This window comes from Choloepus didactylus, chromosome 2, assembly GCF_015220235.1.
Source record: "Choloepus didactylus isolate mChoDid1 chromosome 2, mChoDid1.pri, whole genome shotgun sequence".
NCBI classification, from domain to species: Eukaryota; Metazoa; Chordata; class Mammalia; order Pilosa; family Megalonychidae; genus Choloepus; species Choloepus didactylus.
In genome coordinates this window covers 154,248,226-154,270,476 of record NC_051308.1, presented here as the reverse complement: position 1 = coordinate 154,270,476, position 22,251 = coordinate 154,248,226, and the positions used below count along the sequence as shown (strand labels likewise).

Here is a 22,251-nt window from a genome sequence, read left to right as displayed (position 1 = left end):
TTGATTATAATATGTCACAGTTTGGGTCTGTTTGGGTTTATCCTGTTTGGAGTTCATTGGGTGTCTTTGTGTATATTCATTTCTTTCATTAAATTTGGAAAGTTTTCAGCCATTGTTTCTTTGAATATTCTCTCTTTCCCTTTCACTCTTCTCCTTCTGGGACTCCCACAATGTGTACAGTGGTGTCCCATGGGTTCCTCAGGCTCATTTCACTTTTCTTCATTCTTTCTGCTCCTAAGACTGGATGAATGTCTTATCTTCAAGTTCACTAATTCCTTCATCTTCCAACTCCAATCTGCTGCTGTTCTGGTCTTCAGCACTGTTTCTCTGGTCTTCAGCGCTGTTTGGTTCCTTTACATAATTTCCATCTCTCACTGATAGTTTCCTTGTGTTCTTCTACCATTTTCTTGATTTCCTTTACTACTTTGTCCATGTTTTCCTTTAAACTCTTTGAACATATTCAGGACCATTTTTAAAAGTCTTTGTTTGGAATGTCCCAGATCTGATCTTCTCATTGATGGTTTCTAATGCTTTAATCTTGTTCTTTGCCTGGGCCATAACTTCCTGTTTCTTTGTATTTTCTATAATCTTTTGTTGAAACCTGGACATTTTGATATTTTAGTGTGTTATCACTGGAATTTTGACTCTGAGGCATCTGTTCATTAAGCTTGTATCCAGTTAGTGTTATGACAGAGTTTTCCTTGAGTGTCCTGAGCTCACAGTGAAAAAATGAAGAGGAGGAAAAAAGAAAGACATTTCCCAGTCTTTGAATATTGACCTTCTGTGCAGTGCTTTCCTTTAGGGCTTATCCATACAGTGAATTGGGAGAATAGCTCCGGACCGAAGCCTGCAGGCCTCCCTGGTCTTTTCTGTACATTCCTCTTGTCTTGGACATGCATGTTGCCCTAGGAATTCCCCCATTTACACAAATACAAGTGGCCCTCTTTTCCTAGACAACAGTTTTCTAATGGTTCAAGGCACTGTACTGAATGCCCTATAGCCAGCACTCCCTTTCCCCAGGCAGTTACTTGACCGCTCTTCCACAGTGTTCTGTAGGAGAGCTCAGTGAGCCACTTCTACAGGAGTGCAGATTTCCTCAGGCCACCACCAGACAGACTGGGGAGACATAGATGCTCCCAGTATATGCATGAGGGTTATTCTCCTCCTTCTGGAACAGGACTGGGGATCCACACTGGGATCATGATAAGCTCTGCACTGAGCCAGTAAGGGGATGAGGTAGGGGCCGGTTAGAGCACTGGAAGAGTCTACCACTTTTAAGTGGCCTTTTTCTTGATTTGATGCTCACACTGTTACTGTAGGCCTTTAACTGTTTTCTGGAGCTTTGAGGAAAGGGGTTTCTGTCAAGTCTTGCTGCTTGTTCAAGGCTTCTATAGGGCAATGGAGTCCTAACATGTCATATTCCACCATCTTGAACAGGGCATGGGTTTATTTTTTTAATTCCAATTTATAAATACTAAGTGGAAACCATTGTGTTGACAAGTAATCAATAACCTCGAGACTTACAGATGGATGTTTGTAAAAAAGATAGATAAATAGTGTGATGGTTAGGTTCATGGATCAACTTGGCAGGTGGTTGTGCCCAGGTGTCTGGTCAAGCAAGCTCTGGCCTAACATTACTGCAAGGACATTGGTGACTGGTTAATAAACCAGAAAGTTGGTTTATTAACTCATCAGTCAGTTGAGTGTATCTGTGGCTGATTATATCGATGAAGGGAATATCTTCCACATTTAAAGAATTCACTCAGCTGGATTTAATCCAATCAGTTGAAGACTTTTAAGGGAGAAGAAAGAGAACTTTCACTTCTTCAGCTGGCTACCCTCTCCTGAGGAATTCATTAAAGACCCTCATCAGAGTGCCAGCTCACAGCCTTCCCTATGTAATCTCTCTTCTTCAAGCTAGCAACCTTCTCCTGAGGAGTTCATCAGAGACCTTCATTGGAGTTGCCAGCTCCCTGCCTGCCTACGGAATTTGGACTAGTGCTCATGTGTCTGGCCCTACAGAATTTGGACTTGTGCTCTCCAAAGTTGCGTGAGACACTTTTATAAAATCTGATATTTGCAGATATTTCCTGTTGATTCTCTTTCCCTAGAGAACCCTAACTAATATAAATGGTGAACTAGTACTTCAGCATATTACCTTTACTTATTTAAATTTGACCAGATTTACTTAAACTCTGTTTCCTCTTAATTTTTTTTTTTAGCAATAAGAAAAAATGATAAAAAGAAAAATAACATGTCATACAATACGATATACTACTAAGACCAGCAAATAACACCACTACAAGAATCCCATATTACTCTCCTATATCCCCCTCTCGTATACATTTAGCATTGGCATATTGCCTTTGTTACATTTAATGGAGGTATATTACAATGTTACTGTTGACCATAGACTCCAGTTTGCTTTGATTATGTTTTTTCCTGAATACCATCCCTTTTTCAAATTTCTACATGGTTGACATTCATTTGCTTTCCCACATGCAAAAACATTTTTATATTTGTATATTTAGTAACAGTCATTGGCCACTCCAGTTTTTGCCACGTTTTACAATCCCAGTCTTTATCATCTATCTTTACCTCTGGTGTCATACATTCTCCTATCCCACCTCTTTCAGCTTTACTCACAGACATCTTTGTTCAGTGTACTTACAATACTGTGCTACCATCACACAGTATTATGTTATCTATTTCTGGATCTATGCAATCAGTCCTAAACATTCTGTAGTCTTTCAGCATCAAATGGCTGATCTCTGCCCTCTTTCTATGTAGTAAATAGCCTTGTCCATAAGCAGACATTGTAGGTAGTGCAGGTACCACATTATGAATATTAAGTATAGGGAGTCAACTTGGTATAAAATAATAACCAAAGGTTATATAATCTGGGATCTCATCCCAGCTGGACAAATACATAGTTGTATGGTTGTTGTATACTGCTCCCACCCCTTTAGGTCTTGTTTTTCTCGTTTGTAAAATAAGGAAGATAGACAATACATATACTTCCTAGGGTGTTTTTTGAATAAGGTGAAATATAAGGAAAGGACCAAGTATGAGGCATCCATGTTCATTCTAATTCTGAACGTGAAACACCTGTTTGGGTGTAAGTAAAGTCTGGGGAAGCTTTCCTAGGTTGGGGAATCAAAGATCCAAGGTCAACCACATTCCTAACCCGAGTATCAAAGAGCCAGGTTAAGTTGTCAGGAACTCTGCTCTTATTGCTCTGGATTGCCCTTATGTCTTAGAACTCTAATTCATCTTGGAATCCAACTCCTCAGTTTGTGACTTTAGAGAAAATACTGAAAGCACCAGTAACAACACATCTTTTGTTCTATGCATTTTCAAGAAACTACGAGCGAGTTCAGTTTTTACTCTGTTCTGGCCTGGGAAATCTCATCCCTAGGGAGATTTTAACTATCTTCTATTTTCTGGTCCCTCTTAAAACTGTACCTCAAGCCACTGTGAATTTCCTGGGCTTCATCTGATAATTTGTAGCCTCTCTTAAGGATGTTACTTCAGTGTTATGGGCTTTACCTCTTATCATGTCTAAAATTGAGCTCTTCTTTTCTGGAACACTACCTTTCATTCTTTTCCTGTTTTCTCTGTCCTGTTAATGGCATGACACCAGTAATCCATAGCTAAAAACCTGTCTTTGCTGAGAGGTTAGGCCTGCCTATAATTGCGCCTAAGAGCCTCCTCCCAAATGCCTCTGTGTTGCTCAGATGTGGCCCTCTCTCTCTAGCTAAGCCAACTTGGTAGGTGAAATCACTGCCCTTCCCCCTATGTGGGATCTGACACCCAGGGGAGTGAATCTCCCTGGCGACATGGAATATGACTCCCGGGGAAGAATCTAGACCCGGCATCATAGAATGGAGAACATCTTCTTGACCGAAAGGGGGACGTGAAAGGAAATGAAATAAGTTTCAGTGGCTGAGAGATTCTAAAAGGAGCCAAGAGGTCACTCTTGTGGGTGCTCTTATGCACAATATAGATAACCTTTTTAGGTTCTAATGAATACCTGAAACTATCAAACTACAACCCAGAACCAATGAATCTTGAAGACGATTGTATAAAAATGTAGCTTATGAGGGGTGGGAATGTGATTGGGAAAGCCATATGGACCACACTTCCCTTTGTCCAGTGTATGGATGAATGAGTAGAAAAATGGGGGCAAAAAAAAAGGCACCCAGTTCTTTTTTACTTTAATTGTTCCTTTTCACTTTTATTTTTATTCTTATTATTTTTGTGTGTGTGGTAATGAAAATGTTCAAAAATTAATTTTGGTCATGAACGCACAACTATATAATGGTACTGTGAACAACTGAATGTACGCTTTGTATGACTGCATGGTGTGTGAATATATCTCAATAAAAATGAATTAAAAAAAAAACACAAAAAACCCAGCTTTGCTATAGATTTGTCCCTCTGTTTTAACACCTTTACCCTTCAATGTAAGTCTGTAAGTCACCATGCTCTTTAGATTCTACTTCTAAACTAGGTCTCAAATACTGTCTTTTTCCTTACTGCCAAAGCCTACCTATAAGCCCAGTATTTTTCCAGTCTATCCTAAGCACTGCTATCATTATGTTTTCCTAGTATCAGGTTTGATCATATCATATTTTTACTTAAAATGTTTCAGTGCCTTTGTATTCCATATGGAATATAATACAAATTTGTAGCCTGGAAAAGATGCCTTTTATAGTCTGACATTTGCCCATTATTTCAGCTTCTCCTTCTTCCAATGCACTACCTTTCCTAGCCCTGCCCCTCATGTTCTATTAATACTTAGTTACTTAGTTTTCCAAATACTTTTTGCCTTTTCAAGTCCCTCTGGCTTAGCATATGCTGTTTCTCCTACCTTCATTGTCTAAGGCCTAACCATATTAGCCACGGATTCCTACTCATATTTTTTCATTCTATGTGTCATTTTTGAGGTATAATTTACATATATAAAATGCACAAATGAATTTTGACAAATGTTTATACCTACATAATCTCACCCACTTCCAGTCCTGATAAAAGCTGTCTCGTGTCCCTTTATGGTCAACAAACCTCCCACCCCAGGCAATCATTAACTACTATGATTTGATCTCTCTCAGCATAATTATTTTGGCCCAAGTTTTAGTTGATACAAATAGTATCATAGGGTATGTATTCTTTTACATCTGGCTTCTTTAATTCAACTAATGTTTTGAGATTGATCGTGTGTTTATCAGTGTAACGCATTCTTTTATATTGCCAAGTAGTGTTCCATTATTTGAATATACCACAGTTTATCCATTCTGCTGTTAGCACATATTTGGATTATTTCTTGTTTGAAGCTGTTAGGATAAGTTAGCTGTGAACATTCCTGTAGAAGTTTTTCATATGGGGGCATATGCATTCATTACTCTTGAGTGTATCCCTAGGACTGGAATTTCTAAGTCAGAGTAGTTTCTAACTTTATTAGAAACTGTCAATCCAGTTCCCAAAATGATTGTACCATTTTTACACCCCCACAAGTCAGAGACTTGGAGGTGATCACATTCTTGCCAACATTTGGTATTGTCAATTTTGGGAAGTGGTTTTAACCATTCTGGTTTTATAGTGGTATCTCATTGTGGTTTTAATTTGCATCTTCCTATGATGTTGGGCATTTTTTCATATACCAAATAGTCATTTGTATATCTTTTGAGTTATCTGTTATATCTTAGCTCATTTTCTTTTGGGGTTATTTGTCCTGACTGATTTGTAGAAGTTCTTTTTATGTTCTGAGTATAAATCCTTTGTCAGATAGTTGTACTTTGAATGTTTTCTCCTACTATATGATTTGGCTTTTCACTTTCGTAATGGTGTTTTTTGAAGGCCAGAAGTTTCTCATTTTGATTCAGTCCAAAATAGCAATTGTTTTTAAATATATTTTTTATTCATAGTGCCTTTTTTTGTCACACTTAAGAAATATTTGTGTACCTTAAAATCAGAGAGGTATTATCCTATATTTTCTCTTAAAGCTTTATAGTTGCAACTTTAGCTGTACCCTTTGTTGTTTTTTTTTAGCGTTTGAGCTAATGATTGCAATGTGTATCTTTTACCTCTCATAGACTAACTTAAATATTATACCACCTACTTCACAAATAATTTAAGAATCTTAAAAAAGAATAATTCCGTTTACTCCGTCTTACCTTTTGTGCTACTGTTATCATATATTCTACTTTGATATACATTTTAAAACTTTCCCAACATTTTAATTATTTTTGCTCTAGTCATTAATCTTTTTAAAGAAAAAAATTGTAATTATTATATTGATAAACTTTTGTTTGTTTGTTTGTTTGTTTCTACTGCTTCTCAAATTCCAGCTGCCTTTACAGCTTTAATCTCCAATTTATACTTCTCAAATTCACTGATTTTGTGGTTGGTCTCCATTACCATGTGTTGTGATTTGGAAAATGACTTTGGAGAGAAAGCAGGGGGTGCTCTCCTCATTTACTTCTCTCAGGGCTGCCACTCCTCTGCTAGTCATTGTCTAATTTATGAAAACAGTTGTTTCATATATTTTGTCTAGTGTTTAATGGTGAGAGGGTAATTCTGATATTAGCTACTCTGTAATGACTGGAAATAGAAATATTTACTCATTCATCAAGAACCATTTCAAATGTTAGCACTTCAATAAATTCTTTCTGACTCTAGATAGAACTTATTACCTTCTTATCTGTGCTATTGTGTCTTAAGCACACCTATGTTATTTTACTTACCACTCTGTTTTTTGTTTTTTTTTTTTTAATGCAATTTTATTGAGATACTCACATACAATACAATCCATCCAAAGTATACCATCAGTGGCTCCCGGTATCATCACGTATTTGTGTGATTATCACCACAATCAATTTTAGAACATTTTCATTACTCTAATAATAATAATAATAATATAAAATGAAAATATAAAATAAAGTCCAAAATAGCCATATCTCTTTTGCTTTCCCCTCTTTTTGACCCCTGGTATTGATGAACCACTCAGTTTTGAGTTATGGTTTATTAGCATGTTCTCCATTTTGTATAATTTTCAAATTTATTGACATAGTTTGTTATGTCAGTGTTTTATCCATTTAAAATCACCATTTATCTGTAGTAACTTTCCTTCTTTCATTCCTGATATTGGTATGTTCTCATTTTTTAAATTTGACCATATTTCCAAGCTTTCCAAAAGAAATTCAGCTTTTTTGGTATGTTTATTTCTATTTTATTAGTATCTCCCCTTGTCTTTATTATTTCCTTCTTCACATTCTCTTTGGATTTATTTTGCTGTTTTTTCCTAGACAGATGTTTAGTGCTTTAAATTTACCATTTTCTTTTCTAATATATGCATTTAAAGTTTATGACTATACCTAAATATTGCTTTAGCTACATCATGCAAGTTTTGGATATCTAATATTTTAGTGTTTCAGTTCAAAAGTATTTTCCGATTTCCATTATATATTCTTTTTAACCAATGAGTTATTTTAAAAATGTTTCTTAATTATTAAACATATGGGGATTTTCTAGTTCTTTTAGTTTTTTATTCCTAGCTTAATTATAGTGTGGTTCTTTGAAATTTCCTGAGACTTGCTCAATGACCATATATAAAGTTTTAAAAATGTTCTGTATGTGCCTAAAAAGAAAGCATATTCTTCACTTGTTGGGTGCAGTATTCTTTGTATGTTTATAGGTTAAGCATTTGTTTAGTGTTGTTACCATCATTCGTATCATTACTGGGTTTTTGCGTGCTTGTTCTACTAATTACTAAGAGCATTATGTGGAATGTAGATTTGCTAAGTTTCTTTTAATTCTGTGAATTTTTACTTTTTATTTTGTAGTTATGTTATTGGGCACCTATAGATTTGGAATTGATATATCTTTTTAGCAAATTGGACCTTTGAACATTATGACTCTTTTCTCTCTAATCTTCTTGCCTCAAAGTATCTTTTCTGTTATTAATATAACAGAGGCAGGGACTAGTGATTGCATAGAATAGCTTAATAGCTTTTGTCCTTTTACTTTCAACTTTTTTATATCCTTATGTTTTAGATATATCTTTTATAAATGACACTTATTTGGATTTTATTTTATTTATTGGTTTTTACCCAGACCAGCAATCTTTGTCTTTTACTGATATACTTGAGTTTATATTTAGTATCTTATTTTGTGCTTTATATATTTCTTTTGGTTTCTCTCACCATCTTTTAGAGAATTCTTTTAAAAATTAGTCAACCATTTTGGAAATTTGGAAATTATATACTGTTTCCATTTTATTATTGGTTAACTTAGCACATCATGCATACTTAATAAAGATTATCAATGTTAATCATTATTTTTACCCTTTTCTCAGACAATTCAAAGGGCTTAGAATGCCTCCGTATACCCATATCCTAATCTATGTATTGTTGCCTTAATTTTTATTTTGTTTTTTTTTTAAGCCTTTTGTGACTTTTCAGTTTTTTATAGGGGTTATTTAAAGTCACTAACTGTTCTGAGTTGATTGAGGAGGATTTTAAATTTGGGTTCAGGTTGAGGTCATGTACAAACAGGGAGCCAAAAGCTATAATGCACAAAATAAGATAGAACAAAGGCCAAGAGGCCTGGCAAAAATGGGTGCTGGGGCAGCACAAACATAATGGAGACTCAGGACACTAACATATTAACCACTTACCATGATGTTCATTCCTTTATTTTTTATTTTTTGATTTACCAACTTGTATCACTTTTTTTTTTCTTGATGTACATCCTTCAGCATTTCTTTTTAATGAATTTATCCTTGTAACAAATTATTTCCATCTTTGATAATATGTTTTTTTTTTAAATGCAATTTTATTGGGATATAATCACACACCATATAATCCATCCGAAGTATATAATCAGTGGCTTACAATATCATCATATAGTTGTGCATTCATCATCACAATCAATTTTAGAACATTCTCATATCTCCAAAATAAAGAAAAAATAAAAATGAAAAGAACACCCCAAAACATCCCATACCCCTTATCTTTATTTTATTATTCATCTGCCCATACACTGGATAAAGGGAGTGTCAATCACAAGGTTTTCACAATCACGCTTCTGAACCTCATTTTGACCTAGCCCTTGAAATTAATGATTACCAGTCTGCAATGTTCCATATACCTCACAGAAAGTCTGTATAGAACAAAAGATATTTATCCCAAGGTAGGATTTGAATCTACACTTCTTAGTTTGGAAAATTAAATTCCATTCAATTTCATACATATTTTTGCATATCTATTATATACAAGGCATATGTTAGGCACTGAGGGCTATGTAAAAAAAAATAACAATTTTCCTCACTATGTGTATATTATATTTAATCATATACTCCATTTATTATATTTGTTGGTTCATTTGTCTTTACACCTCCTGTGGCAGGAAATGTACTTTATTTGACTGTGTATAAAAGTATTAAAACTATTTGTTGAGCTGTGTTTTAGTCTAAACCAGAATTAGGCGGACCTAAGTCACCTAAAATCTCTAACATTGGAGATAGATCCTCCTGGAACTCAACTGTGAGTCCAAGATGTTCAGCAGCTTGATCTGGTATGAAGACCTCTGCTAACATATTTCTGCTGTAAGTTTTTTTTTTTTGTTTTTTTTTTTTTTTCATTTTTAATTCAATTTTATTGAGATATATTCACATACCGTGCAGTCATACAAAGCGTACATTCAGTTGTTCACAGTACCGCTATGTAGTCATGTGTTCATCACCAAAATTAATTTTTGAACAATTTCATTACCACACACAAAAAATAATAATAAAAATTAAAGTGAAAAAGAACAATTAAAGTAAAAAAGAACACTGGGTGCCTTTTTTTTTTTTTTTTTTGCCCCATTTTTCTACTCATCCATCCATACACTGGACAAAGGGGAGTGTGATCCACATGGCTTTCCCAATCACATTGTCACCCCTCATAACCTACATTTTATACAATCGTCTTTAAGATTGAGGGGTTCTGGGTTGTAGTTTGATACTTTCAGGTATTTACTGCTAGCTATTCCAATTCATTAGAACCTAAATAGGGTTGTCTATATTGTGCGTAAGAGTGCCCACCAGAGTGACCTCTCGGCTCCTTTTGGAATCTCTCTGCCACTGAAGCTTATTTCATGTACTTTCTTCTTTTTTTTTTTTTTTTTTAATCTTCATTTTATTGAGATATATTCACATACCACGCAGTCATACAAAACAACTCGTACTTTCGATTGTTCACAATACCATTACATAGTTGTACATTCATCACCTAAATCAATCCCTGACACCTTCATTAGCACACACACAAAAATAACAAGAATAATAATTAGAGTGAAAAAGAGCAATTGAAGTAAAAAAGAACACTGAGTACCTTTGTCTGTTTGTTTCCTTCCGCTATTTTTCTACTCATCCATCCATAAACTAGACAAAGTGGAGTGTGGTCCTTATGGCTTTCCCAATCCCATTGTCACCCCTCATAAGCTACATTTTTATAAACTGTCTTCGAGATTCATGGGTTCTGGGTTGTGGTTTGATAGTTTCAGGTATCCACCACCAGCTACCCCAATTCTTTGGAACCTAAAAAGGGTTGTCTAAAGTGTGCGTAAGAGTGCCCACCAGAGTGACCTCTCGGCTCCTTTTGGAATCTCTCTGCCACTGAAGCTTATTTCATTTCCTTTCACATCCCCCTTTTGGTCAAGAAGATGTTCTCCGTCCCACGATGCCGGGTCTACATTCTTCCCCGGGAGTCATATTCCACGTTGCCAGGGAGATTCACTCCCCTGGGTGTCTGATCCCACGTAGGGGGTAGGGCAGTGATTTCACCTTTCAAGTTGGCTTAGCCAGAGAGAGAGGGCCACATCTGAGCAACAAAGAGGCATTCGGGAGGAGTCTGTCAGGCACAACCATAGGGAGGCCTAGCCTCTCCTTTGCAGCAACCGTCTTCCCAAGGGTAAAACCTATGGTAGAGGGCTCAACCCATCAAACCACCAGTCCCCTATGTCTGTGGTCATGTTAGCAACCATCGAGGTGGGGTAGGCCAGTACCCCTGCATTCTCCACAGGCTCCTCAAGGGGGCACTACATCTTTTTTTTTCCTTGTTTTTCTTTTTTTTTTTTTTTAACTTTCCCTTCTTTTTTAAATCAACTGTATGAAAAAAAAGTTAAAACGAAAACAAACATACAATAAAAGAACATTTCAAAGAGACCATAACAAGGGAATAAGAAAAAGACAACTAACGTAAGATAACTGCTTAACTTCCAACATGTTCCTACTTTACCCCAAGAAAGTTACATAATATAGCAACATTTCTGTGAACTTGTTCCTACTATATCCATCAGAAATTAACAGACCATAGTCATTCCTGGGCATCCCCAGAACATTAAATAGCTTATCTGTTCTTCTTGGGTTATTGTTCCCCCTTCCTTAATTGCTCTCTATTACTAGTTCCCCTAGATTCTACATTATAAACCATTTGTTTTACATTTTTCAAAGTTCACATTAGTGGTAGCATATAATGTTTCTCTTTTTCTGCCTGGCTTATTTCGCTCAGCATTATGTCTTCAAGGTTCATCCATGTCGTCATATGTTTCACGAGATCGTTCCTTCTTACTGCCGCGTAGTATTCCATCGTGTGTATATACCACATTTTATTTATCCACTCATCTGTTGAAGGACATTTGGGTTGTTTCCATCTCTTGGCAATTGTGAATAATGCTGCTATGAACATTGGCGTGCAGATAGCTGTTCATGTCACTGCTTTCCGACCTTCCGGGTATATACCGAGAAGTGCAATCGCTGGATCGAATGGTAACTCTATATCTAGTTTTCTAAGGAACTGCCAGACTGACTTCCAGAGTGGCTGAACCATTATACAGTCCCACCAACAATGAATGAGAGTTCCACTTTCTCCACATCCCCTCCAGCATTTGTAGTTTCCTGTTTGTTTAATGGCAGCCATTCTAACCGGTGTTAGATGGTATCTCATTGTGGTCTTAATTTGCATCTCTCTAATAGCTAGTGAAGCTGAACATTTTTTCATGTGTTTCTTGGCCATTTGTATTTCCTCTTCAGAGAACTGTCTTTTCATATCTTTTGCCCATTTTATAATTGGGCTGTCTGTACTATTGTCATTGAGTTGTAGGATTTCTTTATATATGCAAGATATCAGTCTTTTGTCAGATACATGGTTTCCAAAAATTTTTTCCCATTGAGTTGGCTGCCTCTTTACCTTTTTGAGAAATTCCTTTGAGGTGCAGAAACTTCTAAGCTTGAGGAGTTCCCATTTATCTATTTTCTCTTTTGTTGCTTGTGCTTTGGGTGTAAAGTCTAGGAAGTGGCCGCCTAATACAAGGTCTTGAAGATGTTTTCCTACATTATCTTCTAGGAGTTTTATGGTACTTTCTTTTATATTGAGATCTTTGGTCCATTTTGAGTTAATTTTTGTGTAGGGGGTGAGGTAGGGGTCCTCTTTCATTCTTTTGGATATGGATATCCAACTCTCCCAGCCCCATTTGTTGAAAAGACCATTATGACTCAGTTCAGTGACTTTGGGGGCCTTATCAAAGATCAGTCGGCCATAGATTCGAGGGTCTATCTCTGAATTCTCAATTCGATTCCATTGATCTATATGTCTATCTTTGTGCCAGTACCATGCTGTTTTGGCAACTGTGGCTTTATAATAAGCTTCAAAGTCAGGGAGTGTGAGTCCTTCCACTTCGTTTTTCTTTTTTAGAGTGTCTTTAGCAATTCGAGGCATCTTCCCTTTCCAAATAAATTTGATAACTAGCTTTTCCAAGTCTGAAAAGTAGGTTGTTGGAATTTTGATTGGGATTGCATTGAATCTGTAGATGAGTTTGGGTAGAATTGACATCTTAATGACATTTAGCCTTCCTATCCATGAACATGGAATATTTTTCCATCTTTTAATGTCCCCTTCTATTTCTTTTAGTAGAGTTATGTAGTTTTCTTTGTATAGGTCTTTTACATCTTTGGTTGAGTTTATTCCTAGGTACTTGATTTTTTTAGTTGCTATTGAAAATGGTATCTTTTTCTTGAGTGTCTCTTCAGTTTGTTCATTTCTAGCATATAGAAACATTACTGACTTACGTGCATTAATCTTGTATCCCGCTACTTTGCTAAATTTGTTTATTAGCTCTAGTAGCTGTATCGTTGATTTCTCAGGGTTTTCTAGATATAAGATCATATCATCTGCAAACAATGACAGTTTTACTTCTTCTTTTCCAATTTGGATGCCTTTTATTTCTTTGTCTTGCCGGATTGCCCTGGCTAGCACTTCCAGCACAATGTTGAATAACAGTGGTGACAGCGGGCATCCTTGTCTCGTTCCTGATCTTAGAGGGAAGGCTTTCAGTCTCTCACCATTGAGTACTATGCTGGCTGTGGGTTTTTCATATATGCTCTTCATCATGTTGAGGAAGTTTCCTTCAATTCCTACCTTTTGAAGTGTTTTTATCAAAAAGGGATGTTGGATTTTGTCAAATGCTTTTTCAGCATCTATTGAGATGATCAATTGATTTTTCCCTTTTGACTTGTTAATGTGTTGTAATACATTGATTGATTTTCTTATGTTGAACCATCCTTGCATGCCTGGAATGAACCCCACTTGGTCATGGTGTATGATTTTTTTAATGTGCCTTTGGATTCGATTTGCAAGTATTTTGTTGAGGATTTTTGCATCTATATTCATTAGGGAGATTGGCCGGTAGTTTTCCTTTTTTGTAGCATCTTTGCCTGGTTTTGGTATTAGATTGATGTTAGCTTTGTAAAATGAGTTAGGTAGTGTTCCATTTTCTGCAATGTTTTGAAAGAGTTTGAGTAAGATTGGTGTCAGTTCTTTCTGGAAAGTTTGGTAGAATTCCCCTGTGAAGCCATCTGGCCCTGGGCATTTATTTGTGGGAAGATTTTTGATGACTGATTGCATCTCTTTGCTTGTGATGGGTTGGTTGAGCTCTTCTATTTCTTCTCTGGTCAGTCTAGCTTGTTCATATGTTTCCAGAAAATTGTCCATTTCCTCTACATTATCCAGTTTGTTGCCATACAGTTGTTCATAATATCCTCTTATAATTTTTTTAATTTCTTCAGGATCTGCAGTTATGTCACCTTTTTCATTCATTATTTTGTTTATATGGGTCTTCTCTCTTTTTGATTTTGTCAGTCTAGCTAGGGTCTTGTCAATCTTGTTGATCTTCTCAAAGAACCAACTTTTGGTGATATTTATCCTCTCTATTGTTTTTTTGTTCTCTCTGTCATTTATTTCTGCTTTAATCCTTGTTATTTCTTTTCTTCTACTTGGTTTAGGATTGGTTTGCTGTTCATTTTCTAGCTTCTTCAGTTGATCCATTAGTTCTTTGATTTTGGCTCTTTCTTCCTTTTTAATATATGCATTTAGTGCTATAAATTTCCCCCTCAGCACTGCTTTTGCTGCATCCCGTAGGTTTTGGTATGTTGTGTTCTCATTTTCATTCGTCTCTATATATTTAGCAATTTCTCTTGCTATTTCTTCTTTAACCCACTGATTGTTTAGGAGTGTGTTGTTTAACCTCCAGGTATTTGTGAATTTTCTAAGTCTCTGATGGTTATTGACTTCTAATTGTATTCCATTGTGGTCAGAGAATGTGCTTTGAATAATTTCAATCTTTTTAAATTTATTGAGGCTTGTTTTATGTCCCAGCATATGATCTATTCTGGAGAAAGTTCCGTGAGCACTAGAAAAGTATGTGTATCCTGGTGATTTGGGATGTAATGTTCTGTATATGTCTGTTAAATCTAATTCATTTATCAGATTGTTTAGGTTTTCAATTTCCTTACTGGTCTTCTGTCTGGTTGATCTATCTATAGGAGAGAGTGATGTGTTGAAGTCTCCCACAATTATTGTGGAAACATCAATTGCTTCCTTTAGTTTTGCCAGTGTTTCTCTCATGTATTTTGTGGCACCTTGATTGGGTGCATATACATTTACGATTGTTATTTCTTCTTGCTGAATTGCCCCTTTTATTAGTATGTAGTGGCCTTCTTTGTCTCTCAAAACATCCCTACATTTGAAGTCTATTTTACTGAGATTAATATTGCTACACCTGCTTTCTTTTGGCTGTAGCTTGCATGAAATATTTTTTTCCATCCTTTCACTTTCAGTTTCTTTGTGTCCCTGTGTCTAAGATGAGTCTCTTGTATGCAACATATTGATGGTTCATTTTTTTTGATCCATTCTGCGAATCTATATCTTTTAATTGGGGAGTTTAATCCATTTACATTCAACGTTATAACCGTGAAGGCATTTCTTGAATCAGCCATCTTATCCTTTGGTTTATGTTTGTCATATTTTTCCCCTCTGTCTATTAATATCCTTTATTGTACCCATACCGAATCTCTTTAGTACTGAACCTTTCTCCAAGTCTCTCTGTCCTTTCTTTGTTTCTCTGTCTGTAGGGCTCCCTTTAGTATCTTCAGTAGGGCAGGTCTCTTGTTAGGAAATTCTCTCAGCATTTGTTTGCCTGTGAAAAATTTAAGCTCTCCCTCAAATTTGAAGGAGAGCTTTGCTGGATAAAGTATTCTTGGCTGGAAATTTTTCTCACTCAAAATTTTAAATATATCGTGCCACTGCCTTCTTGCCTCCATGGTGGCTGCTGAGTAGTCATTACTTAGTCTTATGCTGTTTCCTTTGTAAGTGGTGAATTGCTTTTCTCTTGCTGCTTTCAGAACTTGCTCCTTCTCTTCTGTGTTTGACAGTGTGATCAGTATATGTCTCGCAGTGTGTTTATTTGGATTTATTCTTTTTGGAGTTCGCTGAGCATTTATGATTTGTGTATTTATGTTGTTTAGAAGATTTGGGAAGTTTTCCCCAACAATTTCTTTGAATACTCTTCCTAGACCTTTACCCTTTTCTTCCCCTTCTGGGACACCAATGAGTCTTATATTCGGACGTTTCATATGATCTGTCATATCCCTGAGGTCCATTTCGATTTTTTCAATTTTTTTCCCCATTCTTTCTTTTATGCTTTCATTTTCCATTCTGTCATCTTCCAGGTCACTGATTTGTTGTTCAACTTCCTCTAGTCTTGTACTATGAGTGTCCAGAATCTTTTTAATTTGGTCAGCAGTTTCTTTAATTTCCATAAGATCATCCATTTTTTTATTTAGTCTTGCAATGTCTTCTTTATGCTCTTCTAGGGTCTTCTTGATTTCCTTTGTATCCCGTACTATGGTCTCATTGTTCATCTTTAGTTCTTTGAGTAGCTGCTCTAGGTGCTGTGTCTCTTCTGATCTTTTGATTTGGGTGTTTGGGCTTAGGTTATCCATATCGTCTGGTTTTATCATATGCTTTATAATTTTCTGTTGTTTTTGGCCTCGTGGCATCTGCTGAACTTGATAGGGTTCTTTTAGGATTTGTAGACCAATTGAAGTCCTTATCTCTACTTTATCAGATCTACAGCTTCGTGGAGTACACTTTCTCTAACTAACCAGCAGGTGGCGTCCACGAGCCACCTGTTCTCCACAAGCCAGTTCTCCCCTGCTTAGCCTTTTTGGTGAGTGGGGGAGTGACTCTTGTGGGATCCAATTGGTGTACCGAGCTTGCGTGCGTAGTTGGTGTTGCCTGCCCTGTATATGGGGCGTGTTTCTGGGCAGTCAGGGAGGGGGGGTGGCCCTAACAATCAAATCTCCCTGGTGATCCTAGTTTTTTAAAGCTGCTGCAATAGTCTAATCCTTCAGTTCAGTCCTGCCACAGTTTGTCTCTGCCACTGACCCACAAGTCCTTGGTATTGGCATATGGTTCCTGAGACTTGCAAGTGGGCCCCTCTTCCAGGCTGTGCACCCCGGGTCCTCTGTTGAGGGATGACTGTGCTATGTAACAGGTGAGTGCCGTCCCCCAGGGCAGTTCTGGGCTGCTGGGCTGTGTAGGGAGGCTACCAGTCTGCTGAAATGATGGCTGAATGGGGCTTTGTTAATTCACACTGCTCCACCTTCCCAACTCTGGGACAATCAGCTGACGTTGCAGGGAAGGCTAATGTCCATGCCCAGTTTTGTGGTGTGTTCCTGTTATTTGAAGCACTTCCGTCACACTGGGTTGTCTGGGGCAGCTCTGGGCTATGGGGCTGGCGATAGGCAGGAGTGTTTCCTGTCCACCAGGATGATGGCTGTGAGCGGACACCCCCCTTTTCTTGGGAAGTTGTGGTGTTTAGTGAATTTTCTCAGCCACTGGATTATTGCCTTTTGTCTCAGAGCTCTCTTAGTTCTGCTCTTGACTTGACCTGCCCAAATTGCAAGTCTTTGAAGCTTTCTTTATTGGGCTTCTTAGAGTAACTGTTTTAGAAAAAGAAAAAAGGATTAAAAAAAAAAAAAAAAAGGGCCCTCCTCAGAGATCTAATGGGTTATTGAAATGCTAAGAGACAAAGCAACCAGGGCCATTAAGGAAAGGTCCACAGGGCAGAGAAATCAGCTTTTCTTCGGGATTTGCATATGCGCTTCAGGGCCTGAGCTCTGCCCTTCCCCTTTCTATGTTCACCAGAACTCCAAAAATCCTCTGCTTTTATTTTGGAGTTTTTCGTGCTGTTTTTTTTCTATGCCTGTCTCGTCTCTGCTGGGCTGGCTGCTCTCAGATTCTCTGGTGTCTGGTCTCAGTCTATCTATGGTTGGAGTTTGGATCAGTAGAATGAGTTTCCGATAAGGGCTGCCACTGCAGTTCTCCCTTCTCCTTCCCTGAGCTGACAGCCCCTCCTCCCACGGGACTGAGCCTGGCAGGGAGTGGCGCGGGTCCCCTGGCCGCAAAACTTACAGATTTCGCTGATCTCAGCAGTTCCACGTTTTCATGAGTGTTGTATGAAGTATGCCCAAAGTCAGATTGCTCTGTGGTGTCCAGTCCACGCAGTTCCTGGCTTTTTACCTACTTTCCTGGAGGAGTAACTAAAACATACAGCTCACCAGTCCGCCATCTTGCCCCGCCTCTGATAATATGTTTTTATTTTTTCCTCATTTTCAAAAGATATTTTCAATGGATATGTAATCTAAAGTACATAGCTGTGTTCTTTAGTGTAAAGAAACTACCATTCCACTGTCTTCAGCTTTCATTGTTGTAGTGGTCAAGTCTGTTAGTCTAACAGAGTTTAAGGGGTACCTTTTGAAGGTATCCTTTCTCTGGCTACTCTTAAGAATTTTGCTTTGTCTTTGATTTTCTGAAGCTTTACCATTATATATCTAGATGTTGATTGTTTTTCCTGTATATTTCTGTTTGGAGTTGATTTGATTTCTTAAATCTTGGATTGTTATCTTTCATCTGTTCTGAAAAACTCACAGCCTTTATCTCTTCTCATATTGACTTTGAATAACTGTTTTTCCTTTTCTTATTCTGAAACCACAATAAGATATTTCTTAACTTTTCTTTCTGCCTTCTGTTTCTCAATGTCTCACTTAGCATCTCTCTCTCTGTCTCTCTGTCTCTCTGTCTCTCTCTCTCTCTCTCTCTCTCTGTCTCTCACCCTCTCAACTTAAGTATTTTTCCAATATCAAGTCTCTTTTCATCTGTGTTTAATCGGGTATTATACTCATCCATTAAAATAAATAAGAACACGTCCCTTCACTCAAGACCCTTATAGTCTCAAAGGGAAAAACATCATTATAATATGTATAATACATATTTCAATGGAGGAAAGCAAGTATACTTTGAAGACACCCTGTAGAGGCACCTGTTCAGACTGGGGAAGGTTAGAGAAGGTTTCCTGGAGGAAGTAATGCTGAAGCTGAGTTAACAATAGTACAGAAAAAAAGACAAATGTGTTGTATTTTCCAGAAATAGCAAGATGTAGATGTTTGAACTGAACATTGAATTTGATAGAAAAATAGTAGTGAAAAGTTAGTTTAGAGCTAGATAGCAGAAGACCTTTAATCCCTAAATGTGATGTTTGGACTTTATTTGGTAGACATAGCCATTAAAAATATTTCTGTGAAGGAATGACTTATTTTTCTTCACTTCCCTTCTTAAACTACAACAATTTATAGTGGTTAAATGCGTGTAGAGACAAGGATTTGTAGGGTTATCTGTGGTGCTTTGTATAACATATTTTAAATTGTATAATAATGTTTAGAAGGTTAGAAGCATGCACAATTTCTTATAATCTCCCAAAACTGTTTTTGCTAGCTATAACAATAGATGAAGCAAATGGAGATTTGTCATCAGCCTTAATTATAGGGCATAGCTTACTTAAATGGCAAAATATCTAGTTAAGAATAAAGTCAACATTTTTTTCTTATAATTAAAAAAATGTTCTTCAGAGTGAAAAACTCATCTTTCAGAGTTTTATTTTTTAATTGCCTTTTAGAATGGATAGAACATTAATGAGAAGTTTTTCTTACCTGTATTTTGAAATATGTTTTACAGTGAAGAAGAGTTTAACAAATATCCTGTCATATGTTTTATGATGTTGTAACTTACCATAACCTACAAGAAAGAAAAATGGAAAGAAGATAAGTAGTGAGTAGAAAGTAGGTTAAAGGAGAAAATAAGTAAAATCCAAGAAACACAGCAAAGTGTTTCTCTATTTCCTAAATGGAAAAAAAAAAAATTGGGTTTTATAAAACAAGGCATATCTAAGGTTAATTTTCTGCTTGGCATACTCTTTTGTGACCTTTGCACATTACTTAACCTGTCTGAGTTTTGGGTTTTTTATTTATGAAATGAGGTTATATTACAAACCTTTATGAGTTTTTTTTAAGAATAAATGAGCGGAAATACTGGCTGCTTAGCTGAGCCATGACATTTAATATATACTTGCATGTTCATGTCCATTCCTTACATCTGCAGTGGGAGACTTTTAATTTATTTTGAACACATGAGCACATGAACACATTTGTGCATTTAAAGGATCCATCAATTCCACTTCCTCCAGAAAAGTTCTCATTCCTTTGGCATAGAAACTGAAATTCTGAGTTTCTCATGAGCTTCTGAAAATCTGTGAAGGAATTGGTGAAGCTCCTTCCCAAATCATAATGACAACAATGATGATAACCATCATAGCCAACATTTACTGAGCCATTATTATGTGCTAATCATTGGTCTAAGCACTATACAGGTTTTCTCTTAACAATAACCTCCAATTTGTAGTTAAGGAAACTGCAGCATGGAGATGTTAAGTACGTATGTAATGAAGACCACACCAATAAATAGCAGACAGGATTTTAACTCAGGCTTTCTGACCTCAGAGCCCATGTTCTTAATCAATGTGTTATGTCTTGTATTCCTGTAACATTTGTTAAAATCGAGGACATATTTTTCCATACAACAGCTTTAGATATTGTAATACTATTATAAATCCATAGGCTAGTAGAATCATGTGGTATTTCAATATCTTAGGACAACATACAGTATGTTGTACAGAAATTTCTTATATAGCATCTCTGCCAGCTTGTCATTTAGCATCTGTGTAAGTGTATCCAGAGACAAGAGATTTTATTACATTTTAAAGTTAGAGCATTTTGTTGTTAGATAGCCCAAAATGTAAGGAATTTCTGTTTTGTGATAAATTTTGCCCATTGTTCTAATTCTGTGCCCTGTGGGGAAATAGTAAGTGGATAACTTCTTTCATAGACAAATGTTTAATTGTTCAGACAGTCATTTCTCCTCATCCTAGGCTAAACATCATCAACTATTTTATAAACAACACAATTCTATACTCCTCTCAACTGAGGGCCTTATATAATGAATGCATTCTAGCTCTTCATAAAAATGCACATACCATAAACTAAGTTCACATACCAAATTCTGTGTAATTCAAATTTTTTACAAGAATTTTGTATCATAATTTTGTAATAAAAAAAGGACACCGGAATGTTTCCAGAATTGAATAAGCTTAATTAACTATTAAGTCATTGTTATAATTTGCAGTTCATTTTTACAGTCATTTATATAACCACCACTCCTACTAGTTAATGAATATTTACTGTGCACCGTGCCCTTTTCTAACCTCTTTACACACAACTCATTTAATCCCCACAATAATCCTATAAGGTAGATGCTGTTATCATATGTAACAGAAAGGGAAATTGAGATACAAAGCTATTAAGTAACATCCCTTATTATGTGGTTTATAAGTGTCAAACTGAGATTCAAAGGGGACACTCTTAACCACTGTACTATACATATGTTAAGTAGTTCTTTTGCGAGCTGATTTTAGAAACTTGCTACCTTTTATGACAATTTTGTGTAAGATTATGTCACTTATAAATGAACTTTTGGAGCACATCCTTTGTAATGTTAAAATAGAAAACTTTCCTGAATTGAATCCCAGCTAATAACTGTATAGCTACTTGTTTCGTGATATGTAAAATGTGGATAGTATCTTTCTTAAAAGGTTATTTGAAGGATTAATACACACACAGACATACACACACCAGGTAGTATAGTTGCATAGTAGGCCCTTGGATGACAAAAAGACTGTGTGGCATAGCAATTAAAAGGATAGAATTCTGAGCATAACTAACTGGTTTCAAATCTTGGTTCCACCACTTCAAAGCTTTATGATCTTGGACAAGTTTCCTAACCACTCCGTGCCTTACTTTTCTCACCTGTAATATGGGTTCTGATGTTAAAATAACATTTTTCATATGTCTTTTATGAGGATTAATGTGTTTATGTTTGTGAAGCACTTAGATCACCCCTTTGCATCTATTAAGTTGAATTTAATTGTTGAAGTATTATTATTTTACATCAGTGTCTGACATGGTATCTGTGTTTTTATAAAGTCATTAACAAATTGTTTGCATGTTTTTGAACTAGTGAATTTTTGAAATAGTATGAGACCTAGAGATGAAATATATTCATTAAAATCAGTTAAATCAGACCAACTTATATTGCAGAGGAGAGAGAGGAATCCTGAAGCACAGAGGTTAAGTAACTTGGGGTTAAGACAATTTTCTAGTGATTACCAAACTACTTATCACCTGAATGAGGCCTGTACTCCTCTACCACCCTAGGCTTCTAAATTTTTATAAGGGACCTAGTGTAGATAAAGCACAAAATAATAAACTTTAATATGAAAAAGTTATATGATAGAATTATTAGAAGTGTTTCAACAGTAATGATTACCTAGAACAAATAGAGGGTCCTTATCTTTTCTTTGTTTAAATAAGAACATTAAGTATGCTTTACAAGTGGACTTGAAATTTTGTTCTTTCTATCCCCATCCCACATCAATTTGATAACAATCTAATCAATATCTTTGAAACATTTTCCATTCTGA

At 36.3% G+C, this 22,251-nt stretch overlaps 1 protein-coding gene across 9 annotated transcripts in view; it reads left to right on the top strand.

Annotated features, from left to right (window-relative positions):
* The window catches only part of PKN2 (protein kinase N2), a 194,599-nt gene that overhangs the window by 96,034 nt on the left and 76,314 nt on the right, over positions 1 to 22,251 (top strand). The window lies entirely within an intron of this gene.